Here is a 21,700-nt window from a genome sequence, read left to right on the forward strand (position 1 = left end):
GATATGTCTCATATTTTAGTTTCTATATCACTTTTAATGTAATCCCATTATAGTCTATGGGCATTCCATTTTGTCATTCACCCTTGTCATTCCATAGAAAGCAGCTATAATCTGATGTAATCTCACTTTCAGAATATGATACTGTACCTGGGGATTATATCTGGTAAATATCTACTTTATATGTCTCATAGTTTTGTTGCTTCAACACTTTTAATTTTACATCCCATTAAAGTCTATGGGCATTCCATTTTGTCATTCACCCTTGTCATTCCTACATGTCTAACAACACTATAATTCCTTTTTACAGCTCAAAAGAGCATCATATTTTTTATTTCCCATAAGGCCTCATTAATGACAGAAGCCTATTTGTGACCCAATCAAATTGGTAAGAAAAAACAAAACAAAACAAAAAAACCCTCTTCTTTCACTTCCTTTAGATGAGGTCTTGTGTTACAATTCCTGTCTACAAAAATGTAGACCTGACAACCTCAGGCACTTTATGGGTGTGGGTCTCTACAACATATTTTCTCAGTGAAAATGAAACTATAACTGGAAGGGACATATTCAGGCATAATATAAAGAAGAATATATTGCCTATTTTCTTCTGCCAACAAAAGGTAGGATGACAAAATAAAGAGCTGGGTTTGCTTGTGGTGTAGGAGAACATTCTAACGACAGATTGCTGTAGATAAAGTCATAAAGGTGCATGTTTTCTTTAGCATAAGATGATGCCCTGACTGCAGTTTATTAGGGCAGGCTTGGGGAGTGCTCATTTTGTGCCTAGTGAAATGTAACAGTCTAACTGTAGATCAGGTTCACATAATGCCTTATTTTTATTTTACGTATTGTGCTCCCTTGTATATTGTCACTGACAGTCTCATAAACTGCATGTTTTTTTGTTTTTTTTTACTGAATATGGGTTGATTGATGGCAGATTATCTGAAAAGGCTTAAAGGGACACTAAACCCATTTTTTTCCCCATGATTCATTTTAAAGATGCAATTTTAAGCAACTTTTTAATTTACTCCTACTATCAATTTTTCTTCATTCTCTTGCTATCTTTATTTAGAAAAGTAGGAATTTAAAGCTTAGGAGCCAACTCATTTTAGGTTCAACACCCTGGATAGCGCTTGCTTATTGGTAGTTAAAGTTAGCAAACCAATAAGCAAGCATAACCCAGGTTCTCAACCAAAAATGGGCTGGCTCTTAAGATTTACATTCCTGCTTTTTAAATGAAGATAGCAAGAGAACGGAGTAAATTAGAAAGTTGCTTAAAATTGCATGTTCTGTCTGAATCATGAAATTAAAAAATTGGGTTTATTGTCCCTTATTGCACTGTTTAGCCAAAAGGAGAGGAATACATAGGGGCCCTGAAATTTTAAGATTCTCTAACATGGAGAGAAATTATAGTTAAGACTTCAGTGCTGGCTCAAGATATTGTGCAGCCTGGGTACAAGAATGCAACAACGCACCCCCCCCCCACACACACACACACCCTCAAATTCAAATGTAAGATTCAAACTCAAAATAGTATTTCTAGTCTAATACTGTGTTTTATAAATGTAATATTCAAATTCGAATGTGACATTCGAATTCGAAATAGTATTTCTAATCTAATAATGTGTTTAATAAATGTAATATTCGAATGTCACATTCGAATTCAAATTTCACATTCGAATTTGAATGTCACCCTCAAATTCAAATGTAAGATTCAAATTCAAAATAGTATTTCTAGTCTACAACTGTGTTTTATAAATTTAATATTCGAATTGGAATGTGACATTGGAATTCGAATGAGACATTCGAATTGGAATGTGACGTTCTATTTCGAAAGTGACATTCGAAAACTGTAAATAACATTCGATAATAGAATTTTTAAAAATATTCGTTCTTATCAACATTCTATTATGTAAATCGAATTTCTACAATAACATTCGTTCTAACATTCGAATTTGAATATAAACACATTTGCCCATCCCTAGGGATAGGGCAGTTCCCTGGGCTGAACAGGGGAGTTCCTAGGGTATATCTGAAGCTCTCTCACAAGTCTTGTGAAAGTTTCAAACCATTTTAAACAAGCTGCTAAAAATTCACAATACACTTATTTTAACTAATGGAAAAGTAATATATACTTAAATATAGACAAAAGCATGTTAAATTGTAGTGTCAGAGAGAAGGTAACTGAAGAAAACCTGGGACTGATATAAAAGCTCCATTTACATCAATTCCAAATTAAAATTAAATGTCTTCACTACAATTTAACTTGCTTTTGTCTATATTTTAGTATATATAACTTTTCTGTTAAAGTAAGCAAGACCAGCTTGTTTAAAATGCTTACAAAATTTCACAAGACTTGTGAGAGAGCTTTAGACATACCCTGGGAACTCGTCTGTTTAGCTGTAAAGCTCGTGGGATACGCCTCTATCAGACCGGACTCGGCCAGTAGTCTTGTTATCCCGGCGTCAAGCCAGAAAGATAGGGAATATCCCAGAGCTGAGAATATCAGGAAAATGAGGAGAGCGGCACTCACCACAGACTGGACAGCACAAGACAAATTATGCAGACAGAACATGGCAACAGAGAACCAGTCCAGTAGATTAGGGGTTAACAAGTTAGCGTAGTGAGACAGGCAGGGTTCAGGAAACAAGGTATCAGTCCAGCAGATTAGGGGTTAACCAGTTAGCATAGTGAGACAGGCAGGGTTCAGGCAACAAGGTATCAATCCAGCAGATTAGGGGTTAACCAGCTAGCGTAGTGAGACAGGCAGGGTTCAGGCAACAAGGTATCAGTCCAGTAGATTAGGAGTTAACCAGTTAGCATAGTGAGACAGGAAGGGTTCAGGCAACAAGGTATCAGTCCAGCAGATTAGGGGTTAACCAGTTAGCGTAGTGAGACAGGCAGGGTTTAGGCAACAAGGTATCAGTCCAGTAGATTAGGAGTTAACCAGTTAGCATAGTGAGACAGGCAGGGTTCAGGCAACAAGGTATCAATCCAGCAGATTAGGGGTTAACCAGCTAGCGTAGTGAGACAGGCAGGGTTCAGGCAACAAGGTATCAGTCCAGTAGATTAGGAGTTAACCAGTTAGCATAGTGAGACAGGAAGGGTTCAGGCAACAAGGTATCAGTCCAGCAGATTAGGGGTTAACCAGTTAGCGTAGTGAGACAGGCAGGGTTTAGGCAACAAGGTATCAGTCCAGCAGATTAGGGGTTAACCAGTTAGCGTAGTGAGACAGGCAGGGTTCAGGCAACAAGGTATCAGTCCAGCAGATTAGGGGTTAACCAGTAAATGATCAGTCACTCCCAGGAGCACAATAAAGTAGCAACTATACTTGGGCAGTGACAGATCGTTCACTGCCCGCTTACATACCTGTGAATGGCGCAAAGGGACTGGCCGGCATCAGGAGTGTGCAGCGATGACGTCAGCGGCTCACGCCTCCTGAGCCGACACAGCCCTAGGCAACGAGCATGGAGAAGACGCTGCGCCCCTAGCAATGGCGCGGCGTGACATTAGCTCAGGGAACTGCCCTGTTCCTCCCACATCCTGAAAGTGTCAGTTTTAATTTGCAATGCAGGAAATACAAGGTGAAATGTAATTTGTAAAAGCTACACAAAAATATTCAAAGTATGATTTTAAGTTATTAAAGTAACACAGAAATTTTCAAAGCATAATCAGAATGTGTAAAATCAATGCTAGATCAAAATTTAAATGTATTCAAATATAAATGAGACAGTGCAAAGCGTAATTGCAATATCACTGAAAGGACCCAATCTGAAATGTATAGTAATATAAAATACAATGCACAAAGTGTAAGTGTAACAAAACTCTCATATCATGCAGTGCTATATTGCATTGGGCTTGTCTCTGCTTCACATACATAAATGAGAGAGATCTTGCAGTGCTGGAGAGTTCCGCATTTTTTGTTTTTAAATTCAGTTAGTTAAGCCTTTCTGATGTCTGAACTACAATTTCTAAAAGAGAGTAAGTTGCACTCCTTAATAGAAAAACATGGAAAACCTTTATTCAGCTATTACTGCCATTACAGCAACATGTTGGGGCTTCTGTCCCTTTATCAAGCTGATAATACAATGAAAACACACACATATATATATTCACATCAATTAGGAACAATCAATCCCTCAGGTTCATGGGGGAGGGGCCTTGCCTCATAGCGCATAAAATTAAGAAATATTAACTCCTTCATGTTTATAGGCCTTCTTTTAAAAAAAAAAGCCAAACCAAGTGTTGCACAATTATCCCTCAAATCCACCAGGATTACATTCAATAAATCCACTTTGGATATGCTCTGGATAATATCCTCTGCGCTGTGTAATACTTATAATAACCCCTAGTGTCACCTCACTACACACTAGCACACTATTCACTTTACCAACAATCCCAGGTAAATATTGTATGTGTAGTTCTACAGAAATATAGCCACTATACTGTACTCATAGTAATTCCAGGCTAAATGATTTTCAGACACTCATTTATTTACCAGAGAGAGAGCTTTAATTAGGATCTGCCCAAATTACAGAAAGGTTACAGAGACAGTTACATAAAAAGGTTTTCAGTCATACCCCCAAACACACAATGTATCATATCTAACAGTTATTACAGAGTGGGTGTCTCTGTGTATGTGTGTACTTACCAAAACCCTTTCTTCCTATCTAGAATGACTGTGCGGTTGCATGTGTGTGTTTGTGTATGTGAATGCATGTGTGTGTAGAGTGTCAGTGTGTGTATACCTACCAACCTTCCATCCCAACTGCCCCCATCCCTCTCAGCTGTCCTGTTTATATCCTGAGATCTTTCTTGTAAAGGGTGAAGTACTTTGCATATGTAAAGACCTTGTCTTTTTTTTGTTAGTTTTATCTACCTGTGTCAATAATCACATTCTTCCATAAAATGTAGACCTTTGTTACATATATATATATATATATATAGACACACATATTGTATATACATTCTATATCAGTTCTATGCATATTTATACCTACACCAAGCACATGAGGAATAGGTACATTAAAAACAAACATCTTCTAGCAATTACTGAAACCTGGTTATCATCTTCTGACACTGCTTCCATTGCTGCTCTCACGCATGGTGGTCTCCACTTTAGCCACACACCTAGGCCAGGTGATAGACATGGTGGCGGTGTTGGAATCTTACTCTCCCCCTCCTGCTCCTTTCAGCACCTGCAGCCTCATCCATCTCTCTCCTTTTCCTCCTTTGAAGTTTACTGCATCCGACTATTCTCCCCCCTCTCCCTCAGGGTGGCAGTTATCTATCGCCCCCTGGACCAACCTCCCAATTCCTTGATAACTTTGCTGCCTGGCTTTCTCACTTTCTCTCTACAAATACACCTGCTTTAATCCTGGGGGACTTCAACTTCAACATCCCTATTGATAACCCATCTGTCTCTGCTGCCTCTAAGCTTCTCTCACTCACAAACTCCTTTGGTCTCTCACAATCCACCCTATTCCCTACTCACCGAGATGGAAACTCTATTGATCTAGTATTTTCCCACCTTTGCTCTCTCTCTGATGCCACCTGTCGCCCATTTCCCATCTCAGACCACCATCTGCTCACCTTTAAGCTTAATATACAGGCTAAACCTACTTCTCCCCCTCGCCCCCGCACCTGTAGACATCTGCACTCTGTGGATCCTCTACAACTCTCCAACCTTATTCAAAAACACCTCCCCCACACTTCCACAATATTCTACCCTGACCTTACTACAACTCACTATAACAATACTCTCTCCTTGGCACTGGATACTTTCGCTCCTCCCCAAATACGCAAAACCCCACATTGTCAGCTCCAACCCTGGCACTCTAAGCAAACACGCTACCTGCAAAAATGCTCCCGTGCTGCTGAACGTGCCTGGAGGAAATCCCGCTCTGAATCAGATTTCCTCCACTATAAGTTCATTCTTTATTCTTACTCCTCTGCCCTTCACTTAGTCAAGCAAACCTACTTCTCTTTTCTTATATCTACTCACTCCTCAAACCCTAAACGTCTCTTCTCCATTTTCAACTCTCTCCTTTATCCACCTGCACCACCCCCTTCATCTGCCTTTAGTGCTCAAGACTTTTTCAACAAAACAACTACCATCCGAAGTAATATCCCAACACAACTGCAACCTTCTATCTCCGCCCCCGGCACCCCCCTCCACCATTCTCAGCACCTTCCCCCCTACCACTGAGAATGAAGTGAGTTCCCTATTGTCTTCCTCACACCTCACTACCTGCCCACTTGACCCTATCCCTTCACATCTAATACCTTCTCTGTCTTCTACCCTCACTCCAGCTCTTACTCACATATTTAACCTATCCCTTAATACCTGTTCATTCCCATCTTCCTTCAAACATGCAAAGGTCACCCCCATCCTCAAAAAACCCTCCCTCGACCCCAATTCTCCTGCAAACTACCGCCCCATATCACTGCTTCCGCTAGCTTCAAAAGTCCTGGAAAAACTAGTCTTCTATTGCTTAACCCACTTCTTGCCCTCCAACTCACTGCTTGACCCCTTGCAATCTGGCTTCTGTTCCCAACACTCAACTGAGACTGTCCTCACCAAGGTTACTAATGATCTTCTTTCTGCTAATAAAATGGCCACTACTCAATACTTATCTTACTTTATCTGTCTGCTGCCTTTGACACCGTTGACCATCCCCTTCTCCTACGGACTCTCATCTCCCTTGGGCTCTCTGACACTGCCCTTTCCTGGATCCACTCTTATCTCTCCAATAGGTCCTTTTCTGTCTCCTTTGCTGGCGACTCCTCCTCTCCATTGCCTCTGTCTGTTGGAGTACCTCAAGGCTCTGTTCTGGGTCCTCTACTCTTCTCTATCTATACATCCTCACTAGGTAAACTTATCAGTAGCTATGGCTTCAACTACCACCTCTATGCTGATGATACTCAGATCTACCTATCCACCCCTTCACTCTCTCCTTCTGTCCTTTCTTACATCAGTGTCTGCTTATCTGGCATTTCTTCTTGGATGGCCTCTTACCACCTAAAAATCAATATGTCCAAGACTGAGCTCCTTCTAATCCCCCCTCTAATTCTACCCCATTTCCTAACTTTTCAATCACTGTTGGTGACACCACTATCTCCCCATCACCCCAAGTCTGCTGCCTAGGAGTTACACTTGACTCCAACCTGTCCTTCATATCCCACATCCAATTGCTCTCTTCCTCCTGTCGCAACCACCTACGCAATATCTCCAAAATTCGTCCGTTTCTGAGTGCTGAAATTACTAAACAGCTAATCCACTCCCTGGTAATCTCCTGACTTGACTACTGTAATATCCTACTAACTGGCCTCCCTCTCTCTCGCCTCTCCCCTCTTCAATCCATCCTAAATGCCTCTGCTAGGCTAATCCACCTCTCCTGATGCTCTGTATCTGCTGCACCTCTCTGCGAGTCCCTTCACTGGCTATCCATCCACAGCAGAATTAAATTCAAAATTCTCATCCTGACCTACAAAGCTCTTACCAACGCAGCTCCCCCCTACCTGTCCTCACTCATCAACAAATATACTCCAGCCCGCCCCCTAAGATCCAACAATGACCTGCTCCTTGCATCTTCTACCATCTCCTCCTCCCATGCTAGGCTACAGGACTTCTTTCGTGCGGCACCAATCATCTGGAATGCACTTCCTAGAGCTGTCAGACTCTCCCCTAACCTTTCCTCCTTTAAATGCTCCCTAAAGACCTTTCTGTTCATGGAAGCCTATCTCCAAATCAGTAACAAATGAATTCCACTTGCCTAATTGCTGCCCCCATCTAACTCCACACTAACATCATTCTCACCTTTGCAGTCCCCACCTCCTGTTTCCCACTCTCCTACCCATCTAGATTGTAAGTTCCCACGGGAACAGGGCCCTCAATTCGCCCTGTATTTGTTTGTTAAACCTTGTCTGTTGTCTTTTATATTGTATTGTACTGTACTTTTATCTTTGTACCCATGGACAGCGCTGCGGAATCCGTTGGCGCTTTATAAATAAAGAATAATAATAATAACAAAGGAAGAAAAAGTGCTCAACATCAGGGTAAAACTTACCAAATGTTCAAATCAGAATTAAATAAATCAAATAAAAGATTTTAAGTTTAATTTTCTTTTTGAACCTTTGGGGTATAAAGAGTCCAGTTTCCAAAGCCATCTGGCTTCCTTATATAAGTCCATATTCTTATCCCCCCCCCTATTTTTCTTATGTTCTTTATCTAACACCATAAAGCGCAATTGGTTTTCTTGATGACCCTATTCTTGAAAATGGCGGGGACAGGTAAATTAGTAATTTTAGGGTTCCTGATATTTGATTTATGTTGGCTAATCACATGGACATTTTAATGCATAAACCACACATGTGGAATTACAGGCTGTACTAGGCAGTCAGAGAGACTTTGGCAGCAGTAGGCCCCGGGCACAGGCAGGCTAGACTTAGCAGTCAGAGAAACGTTGAAAGCTGTAGTCCCTAGGCACAGGCAGGCTGGACTTGGCAGTCAGAGATACATTGGATGCAGTAGTCCTGGGCACAGGCAGGCTGAACCTGGCAGTCATAGAGACATTGCATGCAGTAGGCCATGGGCACAGGCAGGCTGGACTTGGCAGTCAGAGAAACATTGGAAGCTGTAGTCCCTGGGCACAGGCAGGCTGGACTTGACAATCAGAGAGACATTGTCAGCAGTAGGCTGTGGGCACAGATAGGCTGGAGTTGGAGTCAGAGAGATATTACAGGCAGTAAGCCCCAAGAATAGGGATACTGGAATTGTCAGTCAGTGAGAAGCAATGGAAGCAGTAGCCACTGATTACAAACAGACTGGACTTGGCAGTCAGACAGATATTGCATGCAGTAGGCGATGGGTACTGGCTGGTTGGAATTGGCAGTCAGAAAGACATTGCATGCAATAGGCGATGGGTACAGGCAAGTTGGAATTGGCAATCAGACATTGTTTGATTCTGTGGACTATTTGGTTGCATGTTGTACATACATACATAGGGGCATATCTATTAAGCTCCGTATGGAGCTTGAAGCCCTGTGTTTCTGTTGAGCCTTCAGACTCGCCAGAAACACAAGTTATGGAGCAGCGGTCTAAAGGCCATTGCTCCATAACCTGTCCGCCTGTTCTGAGGAGGCGGACAGACATTGCTGCAATTCAACCCGATCGAATACGATCGGGTTAATTGACACCCCCCTGCTAACGGCCAATTGGCCGCAAATCTGCAGGGGGCGGCATTGCACCAGCAGTTCACAAGAGCTGCTGGTGCAATGCTGAATGCGGAGAGCATATTGCTCTCCGCATTCAGCGAGGTCTGTCGGACATGATCCGCAATGTCAGATCATGTCCGACAGGCCTTTCATAAATAGGCCTCATTGGATGCAGTAGGTCATTGGCAGAGGCACTCAGTGACAAAATTGATGCAGTAGGCACTGGGCACAGGCAGGCTGGCCTAGACAGCGAGAGAGAAATTGGGCTCCTTTTATTAAGCAGCAGATTATGCTGTTTCAGGTCCGCCTGAAATGGAAGTTAAGAAGCAGCAGTTCCCTGTTAGACTGCTGCTGCAAACGGCATGCTACCGTGAGTCAGGAGAAACATTGTGCTCGGGTATGAGACCTCCTACACACAGTCGTGGGCACAAAGGGCACACTTCCCGAGGGAAGAAGTCCCCCAAAACCCTTAGCATTCATATATTGGATACACGTAATAGAAGCCCCCATGGGAGCCAACCCTCAGCCTCCTGCTGCAGGAACGGAGGATCCAGACACTACATCACAGCTCCCCTCCCAAGAACCTGAAACACAGGAAGGGAAAATATCCCCTGCAAGGCAGGACCAAGGACCCCCAGGACTCCATAAATACTAAGGTAATTCCGAACCCTGAGAACCCAAACCCTACTCTGGAAGAGAAGGGAATGAAAACAACGGAAAAACCCCCTACCATAGAGGCAAGACCCCTTGGCCACATCGCCAACCCAGTTGAAAAGCACCTGGAGTCTACAGGAACATAGGAAATGCACCAAAAGACAGGTAGGGACCCATCAGAAAGACCTAAAGCCTAAGCCACCATCAGATAGGCATCTTTAACAGAACCCCAGCCCCTACAAAAGGGGCCCATGGGACCACAAACCTCAAGCGTGAATCGAACCGTCCACACCCGTCCATGGAGAGACATGGACCAAGTCCAGGGTCCTTGACAATGAACAATCAAAAAATCCAATCTCTGAAAGAACCCTAAACTGCCTCCTCCAAGGAGGAGCACACCTCTAAAGTCCGTAGACTTGGTGATCTATAAATAGCCTTAAACCCAAGAATCACGAAGGACTCCTGAGCAGTCTGAGAATCAGCACCCAGTGCAAATGGATCGCAAGTAATCTCGTAGGCAAGCGGCAACACATGATACACACACAGGCAGGGTAACATCTATACCCGAAGGAAAATGATAACCCAGGACCCTGCTCGCGATCTCAGAGAATTAACGAAAAGCACCGCCCAAGAAACCCCAAACGGAGTATTGAGGAAAAATGGATAACTGCCTGACCTTCGAAGGACGGCCCTCTGTACCCAACTTCGACACTTCTACAGACAAGCCCCAAGGCTAGCGTAACATCAAGGACGCACACACCTGAACGTCAAAGACCGTAGTCCAGGTATTAGATGGAATAGATGACAGTCAGAGAGCTTGAAGAAGCTATTATTGAAGGAAAACTACCTTGAGCAGGCAAATGCTGGAGCCGCAGCTCCCACAGAAAGCAGGCAATCCCTGCACACCTCTCAGAGTAACATGACTCGGAACAGAGTAAAACATGCCCGCGCAGCCGACCAGACAATTTCCCCAAAAGTGGGAAAGGATGATACTCCACCACCACAAGAAAGAGCGCAATAGGTAAAAGAGTCAGCGTCCGGAAGAACTTTGAGTGAAAACCCAAACGTTAATCACCCGGCACACCAGAGCAAACAGGTCCCACACGTCTCCCAACTTCCATTTAATGGAAATAGTTCTAAGTCCCCGGGGACCTGAAGAACTTAGAAGTCATCTGCAAGAAGCAGATTCATAGCCCAGGCAAGTAGCCCGAATTGACCAACCTTAGATTGGCACGCACAACCCTCCATCCGGAGAAGTTTCATATAAACCACAGGCCTCATACTTCTGTAGGATCCAAGCCCGGAGTCCATAGAATAGGCCAAGAGGTATTCTAAGCACCACAAAGGTGACATGAACCCTGGTAACAGCTGAAAAGCGCCCTGCCAGTACCAGCCTGGTATTAGGACACTCTGGAACTGTTCAAGGTCCAAGAAAATTTGTCCAGAAGGATCGATAAATGAACTAGAAAATGAAAAGTCTAGTATTCAACAAGTGCGCAACTCCCGAGGGAGTGACCATGTGACCACTAGTCGCAAGTATCGGTTCCAGAGAAAAACGAAATCTAACAGACCTGAGCTTAAGGAAAAAACAAATTAAACACATCCATCCGGATCACAAATAAATGAAAGACAGCAGCCATCGGGTGAACGCCCAAGGTGAATGAAACGACAACAGGACCAGCTGAGTAGAGGCCCCATTCTCCCAAGCTCAGAAATGGAACTGAAAAAACATAAAAAACATAAAATGAAGACGATAAGGAGATTGCCTTCATCCCCTAATGTCATATCCATTTTGCCATCCAGCTACTAAGGCCTCGGATCCCTCTGCCCACTAGGACTGGGATCCTCTTACATTGCCAAAACATGTCTTAAAAGAACCCGAAGGCGAGCCAGCCTATAACGGAAGGCAAAATCATCTCTTGCCGGATCTACTGTAGACCTCAGCTTTGAGATTGGGGCCCCTGAAGCCTCAGGGGCCAACGTTTCCCCAGAAGGCTGAACTGAATCGGGTGATCCCATGCTCAATGGACCTAGGTTAACGGAGCACGGACAGTATCGGAGAAATACTTAACTTGGGAGATATAAATGAGACAGCGCCATAGAAATGGCCATGCGGAACCGTGCCGTAACCTCCAGTGGAAACAAGCCACTCTCCGGAGAAGAAGTGAAGGCTATAAGGACACCTGCATGCATAGCCGGGAAAGGATCTTGGGCACGCGACTCATGGGTCATGGAAACCTCGGAGGCGGATGGCTCAACGCACTCTAAGCTCCCAGTTTCAGGAGAAGAAAGTACTCTAGAAAGGCACCCGGAACATAATTGATGGGCATTAATTACCCAGGCCATTTCATATTCATCACAAGACACATCCTCCGTATCGGAGGCATCAGTGTCGCGTATATCAGAATCCTCCATAATCTTGGGATTACAAAAAACTAACTGGCACACTTTGACACCCCAATGGCTGCGCCACTCACCACCTTCTGTGAACCAGACAACCCACGAGCTAGACTCCCTTGGTCGCACACAGTCAGCATACGGAAGTGAAAAACAATGTAACCGCACCCGTCACGAGGTGCACCGTGCCAGTCACAAAAAGGGAACGCAAATCTTGGGAGATCACCTCATTAAAAGAAGGCTGTTATGTTCTGTAAAGGCCATGAGCCTAAGTATAGCTACACATTGCAGATAGAACCACATAACAAATCAGACGATTTAAAACTTAGTAAACAATGTAGTAATGCAGCGAGTAAGGCTAGCAGAATGCTTGGATGTATTGGTAGAGGTATTTGCAGCAGAAATAGTAAGGTTCTTATGCCACTTTATAGATCATTAGTTAGGCCTCATCTTGAGTATTGTGTGCAGTTCTGGAGGTCATATCTTCAGAAGGATATTAACAAACTTACCAGGATAGGCTCAATGACCTAAATATGTATAGCTTAGAGGAGAGAAGGGAAAGAGGTGATATGACAGCAACTTTCAAGTACGTGAAAGGGCTTAGTAAAACTGAGGCTGTGGGTATTTTACATAAAATGGAAAATTCAAGAACAAGCGGTCATGATCTCAAGCTAAAGGGTAGTAGATTAAGGAGTAATTTGAGGAAGCACTTCTTTACAGAAAGAGTGATTGATTTATGGAATAAGCTTCCTCAAGAGGTAGTAGCGACAAACACTGTGGGGGACTTTAAAAATACATGGGACAAGCATAAGGCTATCCTACCAACTAGATAAGTTTATATTATTAGGTAATATATTGCTGGGTCTATGGCTCTTATCTGCCATCAATATCTATGTTTCTATGTTTCTATGATTAAAGTTCCTCCTGTTCAATAACCCCCCTCAGGAGATATTAACCCATGGCCCATGATTCCTCAGTTAAGATAAAAGGAGTCCCATTGGGACCCTACCTTGTTTCTTTAACAATACATCTCATATTGAAATAAAATTAAACAATCTTACCGGAATCTAGGCCGTGGAACAAGAACACGGCCCTTCAAATGTGACAGATAGTAGCCTCGCTTCTGACATGGACTTGAGTGAAGAAAGGTAGGCAGCGAAACTCATCAATTCTGATTACCAAGGAGCTGTTAATATGAGTCGGGATGGGTTTGCAGGAAAACTCTCCCTGCATCTCCGGACTCTAACTTTCATCCATGCTCTCACTGAGAGGCTGACAGGATTACTTAAAACTCTAGTCCCATTGCGAAGAGTACTACCCTCCATAAGATACTATCTTGAACATCCGACACTTCTCTGTCAACCTCCTGTGACGAAAGGCAAAGAATGACTGGGGGATGAGGGAAGTGGGGGAGGTATTTAAGCCTTTGGCTGGGGTGTCTTTGCCTCCTCCTGGTGGTCAGGTTCTGAATTCCCAAAAGTAATGAATGCAGCTGTGGACTCTTCCCTTTTAAGAAGAAAAAAGCTACCATTACAAAAAAATAAAAAAACCTACCATTGCAGAAAAAACAAAAACAATTAGGCCTATTCTAAAACTAATTCCCCACTATAGCTATAGCCCTTAGAATGGCTTTTTATAGGGCATTGCCCTATGGTGATTAAAGGGACATTATACATTCATTTTTTCTTTGCATAAATGTTTTGTAGATGATCTATTTATATAGCCCATAAATTATTATTATTTTTAAATGTATAGTTTTGCTTATTTTTAAATAACATTGATCTGATTTTCAGACTCCTAACCAAGCCCCAAAGGTTTATGAGAATACCGTCAGCTACCTTCTCCAGCTTGCTCCTGTTTGTGTAATGGGTCTTTTCATATGCAAATGAAGGGGGGGGGGAGTGTCTTATTTCCCACTTGCAGTGGGCTTTCCAGCTACCTTTTCAACAGAGCTAAACTGAGAGCTTCTAAGTAAGTTTTTAAACAGTTTTATACTGGATTTTTATATCAGTATCTGTGCATCTTGTTCTTTATAGTAGTGTCTATTACATGCAGTTATATGAAAATGAGTGTATACTGTCCCTCTTTTGGACAAAAATAATAATAATACCCTGTTCTACATTGCAAGTAACCCACCCACCCCTCAAAAAAAGGCTATCTAAAAAACCTACTCTAAAAATTGGCTTGAAAATGGGCATTTATCTGTTTTGCTGGCCAAAAAAAAACGCTAGTTTAAAAAAAAAAAAATTACCCAAAAAAGCCTATTACTAAACCCAAAAGATGGTACTCACGAAACTTCATCAAGTTCATATTCATGGCAGTAGCAGTGGTCTATATTCATCCCAGCGGCAGTCTTCTATTTTCGTCTATCTTTTCTTCTTATCTTTGAATCTTCCGTCCCTGACGTCCTCTTCATGCGGTCACCCGCCGCCACACACTGATTTTTGAATACAAGGTACCCCCTTTATATAGGGGTACCCTTGCATTTTTATTGGCTGATTTTTATTTTCAAATTGAAAATCAGCCAATAGGAATATAGGAATTTCCAGTATTTCTATTCAAAACATTAAAAACATTTAAAAAATGATATTTTATGTTTCAAGGTGTTTGACTGGGAGGGGCTCAATAGGGAATATATATATATATATATACATACATACTGTATATATATATGTGTGTGTGTGTATATATATATATTGTGACAGGAACACTTTTAACCACGGTCTTCTAGGGCACAAATGCAGCACAGGACAATCCACTGTAGTTTAAAAGGCTTTATGTTTCACAGCAATAACAAACAGGCAGTTAATTTTCAAAAGAGGGAAATCCTTCCTCTGCAGCAAAGTTAAGTACTTTTAAATGTGTCCCAGCACTTCACAGCATTCCACAAGTGCTTTGTAAAAATAATGTCCTTTTACAGTTCACAGGAACAAAAGTCTTTTACACAGTGTAACAAACACACACACCAGCTTCTGTAGCTGTATCTCTCTCTCTCAATGCCTAAGTGAGGCTGCTATTTAAACCCTCACAACTTCTAATTAGCCACACCTGTGATTAGCTGCTGGACAGCTTCACAGCTCTTCACACTCTTTCTCCCTGGGGTTTTAACTGAAAGGAGAAATAGCATGTACAATGCTTGGTCTTAAATATCTTCCATTTATAACCAGGCCTTGCTTTCTGTCACATATCCTCCCCCCCAGCTCACACCCAGTGGGTTGAGCGACCATGGACATCAATGAATGTACCCGAGACAAACCATCAGCATTGCCCTGCAAAAGACCAGCCCTGTGCTCAACAGTAAAATTGAAGGGTTGCAAGCTAAGAAACCACCTAGTAACCCTTGAATTTGTTTCCTTATTCTGACTCATCCATGTGAGAGGAGCATGATCTGTTATTAATTTAAATTTTCTTCCCAACAGATAGTACCTAAGGGTCTCTAAAGCCAACTTAATGGCAAGGCATTCTTTCTCCACTATAGAATAGTTCTTTTCCTGTGAAATAAGTTTTCTGCTTAGGAAAAGGACAGGATGCTCTTCTCCCTGACACTCCTGCGAGAGAACTGCTTCTAAACCAACATCAGAGGCATCTGTCTGTACAATAAAATCTTTAGCGAAATTGGGGGTTACCAAAACTGGATGGGCACAAAGGGCATCTTTCAAATGCTTAAAAGCTTGTTCTGCTTCTGGGGACCATTTTATCATAATTGGGGCCCTTGCTTTTGTGAGATCTGTCAAGGGTGCCGCAATTGTAGCGAAATTTGGGATAAACCTTCTATAATAACTAGTTATCCCAATAAATGCTCTTACTTGTTTTTTAGTTAGAGGCTGTGGCCAGTTCTGTATGGCCTCTACTTTTGTTGTCTGTGGTTTAACTAATCCTCTACCAATAGTATAACCCAAGTACTTAGCTTCCTGTAAACCAACAGTACATTTTGCAGGATTGGCAGTTAACCCAGCGGACCGTATTGCATCAAGTACTGCTTGAACTTTTGGAAGATGGGATTCCCAATCTGTACTATAAATTATAACATCATCCAAATATGCTGCCGCATAACGAACATGGGGTTTCAGAATTCTATCCATCATCCTCTGGAATGTTGCCGGGGCCCCATGTAAACCAAATGGCAACACTGTATACTGAAATAAACCCTCTGGGGTTGAAAAAGCTGTCTTTTCCTTTGCTTGACTAGTGAGAGGCACCTGCCAATACCCTTTCATTAAATCAATTGTAGTGAGATAACGTGCTTTTCCTAGCCTTTCTATTAACTCATCTACTCTAGGCATTGGGTAGGTGTCAAATTTGGAAACACAATTAAGCTTACGAAAGTCATTACAGAACCTTAATGAACCATCCGGCTTTGGAACAAGCACGATTGGACTGTTCCACTCACTTTGTGATTACTCAATTACCCCAAGCTTTAACATTTTTTCTACCTCCAGTTTAATAGCCTTTCTACGAGCCTCAGGAACCCTATAGGGTTTAAGGCAGACCTTCTTCCCTGGTTCTGTTATTATGTCATGCTTAATAACATTAGTTTTTCCCGGTACCACAGAAAATACCTCTTTGTTTATTCTAATAAAATCCTTGACCTCTCGCTTCTGATGTAAAGATAGGGTTTCCGATATATTTACCTCTGGTTCAGTGACAGGGAGTTCTGTAGGTTTTAAGGCAACTAAAACTTCCCTATCTTTCCAAGGTTTTAACAGATTTATATGATATATTTGCTCAGGTTTCCTTCTCCCTGGCTGACTTACTTTGTAATTAACATCACCCACTTTCTCAATTATCTCATATGGGCCCTGCCAAGTAGCCAAGAATTTATTTTCAACTGTAGGGACCAGAACTAACACCCTATCCCTAGGTTGAAACACCCTGGCTCTAGCATTACGGTTGTAGCTGTACTTTTGTGCTTCCTCTGCTTTTCCCATATGTTCCCTTACAATGGGCATGACAGCTTCCATACGATCCTGCATTTGGGAAATATGTTCAATAATACTTCGATAAGGTGTTGTCTCTTGCTCCCAAGTATCTTTAACTATATCTAGTAATCCCCTGGGATGCCGCCCATATAACAGTTCAAATGGGGAAAAACCTGTAGAAGCCTGGGGAACCTCCCTGATAGAGAACATTAAATAGGGTAACAGAAGGTCCCAATTTCTCCCATCTGTGTCAATTACCTTTCTTAGCATACTTTTGAGAGTTTTGTTAAACCTTTCTACTAAACCATCAGTCTGAGGGTGATATACTGAGGTCCTTAGTTGTTTTATGCCAAACAACTTACACAATTCTTTTGTAACCCTGGACATAAATGGAGTTCCTTGGTCTGTCAAAATTTCCTTAGGTATCCCGACCCTGCTAAACATTAGCATGAGTTCTTTTGCTATGGACTTTGCAGAGCTGTTACGAAGGGGCACTGCCTCAGGATAGCGTGTAGCATAATCAAGGATTACCAGTATATACTGATGTCCTCTAGCAGATTTAACCAGCGGACCCACCAAGTCCATAGCAATTCTTTCAAAAGGCACATCAATTATAGGCAAGGGCACTAAAGGGTTACAAAAATCTTTATCAGGAGCTGTAAGTTGACACTTAGGGCATGAAGCACAATAATCCTTGATGGCTACAAATATCCCTGGCCAATAAAACCTTCTAAGAACTCTCTCTTTGGTTTTCTCAACTCCCAAATGCCCCCCCTAGAATGTGGTTATGTGCAAGATTTAATACAGTGTTCCTAAAAGTCTGGGGCACCAAAAGTTGTTTAACAATGTCTGTTCCTTTCTTCTCTACACGATATACCAAATCATTAACTGCTTCAAAATAAGGATAGAGTAATACATTTCCTGGCTGTGTCACAACATCATTTATAACCCTGATATTATTTCTTGCCTCTACCAATGTTGGATCCTCCCATTGGGCTTTTTTAAAATTACCAGGGCCACCAACCAGATCTATCAAATCATCAATATTTTCCGAGCTAGTACTTGGTACTTCATTACTCTGAGAAGGTTGATCACCTACTAATACAGGTATAGGGCAATAAATCTTATTTTTCTCCTTTTCAATGGAACCCCCTTCAAAATCAGTTTCAGAGAAAGGAAATCCATAAATATCAGAAGTTTGACATATTTCTGGAGATTCCCATAACTCCAGAAATTTTGGAAAATCTCTCCCTATCACCACCTCATGGGCTAAATTTGGTACTACACCAACACAATATTTTAATTTACCACACTGAGTCTCAATCTCCAACTCAGCTGTAGGATATTCCCGTTTATCTCCATGAACACAGATAATTCCCATTTTTTCCCCATAATCTAATACTGCATCTGGTACTAAAGATTTAGCCACTAGTGTGACCATACTTCCTGAATCAAGCAAAGCCCTAGACACTTTACCATTAACCGTCACAGTACACCAATGGGAATCATTATTAACAGAGCTGTTGCTATTAGACAATAGTGAATGTGCAACATTACAGTCCATAAATTCATCTTTATCACAGTCTCTAGCAATATGCCCAACCTCATTACATTTAAAACATCTTACAGGTTGGTTATATTTAAATGTTTCCTTAATTCCTGGGGAAATGTCTCTGGTGTTTTGCCTATACACCTGCTGCTCTCTTATCCCCTTTATCCCCTGAACAGTCTTACCAGTTCTTGTAGAGCTCTGGGACTTGGGATTGTGGGGCTGATCCATTGAAGATTGTTGCAAAACTTCTCCTGAAGCTATAAATCTTTCGACCAATACAATCAACTGATCCGCTGTTTGAGGATCACCTTGATTAACCCACCGCCGCAGGGAAGCAGGTAATCCACGCTGAAACCGGTCCATCACCAGTAGTTCCACTATTTTGGTAGCCGAATTAACCTCTGGTTGCAGCCACTTCCTGGCAAGGTGTATAAGGTCGAACATCTGGGATCTTGCAGTATTATGAGATGAAAACATCCAGGAATGGAATCTTTGTGCACGGACTGCCGAAGTCACCCCCAGGCGTGCAAGGATTTCTGCTTTCAATTTCTCATAGTCACTGGCTTGTGCTGGCTCTAAATCAAAGTAGGCCTTCTGAGGTTCACCACTAAGAAATGGCGCAAGTATGCTCGCCCACTCAACTGTCGGCCATTTTTCTCTTTCTGCTGTGCGTTCAAATGCCAAAAGATACGCCTCAACATCATCATCTGCTGTCATTTTTTGAAGATAATGACTAGCCCTTATTACTCTGGAACCTTGGCTGCCACCAACATATTCAGAGTTCAGTCTTTCTGATATGGCTTGAACCTCTCGTTGCAGAGTCTGTGTAGCACTTTGCTGCTCCTCCCGGGTCTTCCTGAATGTCTCAGCTTGCACAGCAGCCATCTGTTGTATCAACAATTCAGTGTTCTCCTTCTGTGATTTAGCCAGCAGCATTGCACTCTCTGACTGGGCCAAGACCAACTGTTGCAGTGCTGCACTATTTTCAGCAACTTTTCTGTTAGTCTCCTGCTGTATAGCATTAGAATTGATCAAAGCTTTAATGACTTCCTCCATGTTGCTTGCAGATTATTATGCCCACAGACATACAACGTGGTTGCCCGCATTCTCCACCAAGTGTGACAGGAACACTTTTAACCACGGTCTTCTAGGGCACAAATGCAGCACAGGACAATCCACTGTATTTTAAAAGGCTTTATGTTTCACAGCAATAACAAACAGGCAGTTAATTTTCAAAAGAGGGAAATCCTTCCTCTGCAGCAAAGTTAAGTACTTTTAACCCCTTAGTGACCAGAACACTTTTCCATTTTCTGTCCGTTTGGGACCAAGGCTATTTTTACATTTCTGCGGTGTTTGTGTTTAGCTGAAATTTTCCTCTTACTCATTTACTGTACCCACACATATTATATACCGTTTTTCTCGCCATTAAATGGACTTTCTAAAAATACCATTATTTTCATCATATCTTATCATTTACTATAAAATAATTTATAAAATATGAGGAAAAATGGAAAAAAAAACACTTTTTCTAACTTTGAACCCCAAAATCTGTTACACATCTACAACCACCAAAAAACACCCATGCTAAATAGTTTCTAAATTTTGTCCTGAGTTTAGAAATACCCAATGTTTACATCTTCTTTGCTTTTTTTGTAACTTATAGGGCCATAAATACAAGTAGCACTTTGCTATTTTCAAACCATTTTTTTTTTTTCAAAATTAGCGCTAGTTACATTGGGACACTGATATCTTTCAGGAATCCCTGAATATCCATTGACATGTATATATTTTTTTTAGAAGACATCCCAAAGTATTGATCTAGGCCCATTTTGGTATATTTCATGCCACCATTTCACCGCCAAATGCGATCAAATACAAAAAATCGTTCACTTTTTCACAAATTTTTTCACAAACTTTCAGTTTCTCACTGAAATTATTTACAAACTGTTTGTGCAATTATGGCATAAATGGTTGTAAATTCTTCTCTGGGATCCCCTTTGTTCAGAAATAGCAGACATATATGGCTTTGGCATTGCTTATTGGTAAGGCCGCTAAATGCCACTGCGCACCACACGTGTATTATGCCCAGCAGTGAAGGGGTTAATTAGGAAGCATGTAAGGAGCTTTTTGGGGTATTTTTAGCTTTAGTGTAGTGTAGTAGACAATCCCAAGTATTGATCTAGGCCCATTTTGGTATATTTCATGCCACCATTTCACCGCCAAATGCGATCAAATTAAAAAAAACGTTAAATTTTTCACAATTTTAGGTTTCTCACTGAAATCATTTACAAACAGCTTGTGCAATTATGGCACAAATGGTTGTAAATGCTTCTCTGGGATCCCCTTTGTTCAGAAATAGCAGACATATATGACTTTGGCGTTGCTTTTTGGTAATTAGAATGCTGCTAAATGGCGCTGCGCATTACACGTGTATTATGGCTAGCAGTGAAGGGGTTAATTAGGTAGCTTGTAGGGAGCTTGCAGGGTTAATTTTAGCTTTAGTGTAGAGATCAGCCTCCCACCTGAAACATCAGACCCCCTGATCCCTCCCAAACATCTCTCTTCCCTCCCCTACCCCACAAATGTCCCCGCCATCTTAAGTACTGGCAGAAACTCTGCCAGTACTAAAATAAAAGGAACATTTTGGCTTTTTTGTGCATTTTTTTTTAGCATATTTACATATGCTTATGTGTAGGATCCCCCTTAGCCCCCAACCTCACTGATCCCCCACCAAACAGCTCTCTAACCCTCCCCCTCTGACTTAATGTGCGCCATCTTGGGTACTGGCAGCTGTCTGCCAACCCCCCACCCCTTCCTGATCCCTTAGATGCTTTAAAAAAAATAAGTTTATTATCATTTTTTTACAATTTACTTGTAACTTTTTTCTGTAGTGTAGCGGTTCCCACCCGCTCCCGCCCCGTGCACGCGCCCGCCCGCCACCCCCCGTGCACGCGCGCGCCCCCCG

The 21,700-nt window shown here is 42.1% G+C and overlaps 1 protein-coding gene across 1 annotated transcript in view; it reads left to right on the top strand.

The window, feature by feature from the left end:
• Positions 1-509: 509 nt before the first annotated feature.
• LOC128639908 (uncharacterized) overlaps positions 510-21,700 on the top strand; it is a 205,391-nt gene continuing 184,200 nt past the window's right edge. Inside the window, exon 1 of the mRNA XM_053692163.1 lies at positions 510-617. The gene's annotated coding sequence lies outside the window, so the exon portion shown is untranslated. The remainder of the gene's footprint in view (positions 618-21,700) is intronic.

This window comes from Bombina bombina, chromosome 9 (genome assembly GCF_027579735.1).
Source record: "Bombina bombina isolate aBomBom1 chromosome 9, aBomBom1.pri, whole genome shotgun sequence".
NCBI classification, from domain to species: Eukaryota; Metazoa; Chordata; class Amphibia; order Anura; family Bombinatoridae; genus Bombina; species Bombina bombina.